Source organism: Meleagris gallopavo, unplaced genomic scaffold, assembly GCF_000146605.3.
Source record: "Meleagris gallopavo isolate NT-WF06-2002-E0010 breed Aviagen turkey brand Nicholas breeding stock unplaced genomic scaffold, Turkey_5.1 ChrUn_random_7180001978235, whole genome shotgun sequence".
In the NCBI taxonomy this organism is placed as follows: domain Eukaryota; kingdom Metazoa; phylum Chordata; class Aves; order Galliformes; family Phasianidae; genus Meleagris; species Meleagris gallopavo.
In genome coordinates this window covers 35-474 of record NW_011237139.1, presented here as the reverse complement: position 1 = coordinate 474, position 440 = coordinate 35, and the positions used below count along the sequence as shown (strand labels likewise).

General features: G+C 59.5%; 1 non-coding gene across 1 annotated transcript; it reads left to right on the top strand.

Moving 5' to 3' along the window:
• The first annotated feature begins 47 nt into the window (after positions 1 to 47).
• On the top strand, positions 48 to 166 carry LOC116217832. Its single transcript, XR_004162544.1, has one exon. It is a non-coding gene; the product is annotated as a 5S ribosomal RNA (ribosomal RNA).
• Positions 167 to 440: the final 274 nt, after the last annotated feature.

Here is a 440-nt window from a genome sequence, read left to right as displayed (position 1 = left end):
GGCGGTGGCGTGCAGCTGGCAAGAGGGCCGGAGCAGGAGCACGCAGCGTCTACGGCCATCCCACCCTGGCAACGCCCGATCTCGTCCGATCTCGGAAGCTAAGCAGGGTCGGGCCTGGTTAGTACTTGGATGGGAGACCTCCTGGGAATACCGGGTGCTGTAGGCTTTTGCTGACGGGCTTTTGTTGCCCTCCGCTCCCGCGCCGGCGGGCTGGCCGCGGGAGGCGTGAGCTTTTGTGTTTGGGGACAGCGTTCCGATATGCTGTTTTGTAGTCCCTACTGAGTTAGTGTCAATTTGGCCTTTTCTTCCTTGCCTCACTTCTTGATTCGCTCCTCTCCTTTTCCCTTTCTTCTCTCCACTGTCTCGTCTGGCTTTGCCTTCCATCACTGCAGCAGGCGCTTGTCTAATAGCCCACGTGTGCCTGCAAGGGGCCGTGCCAT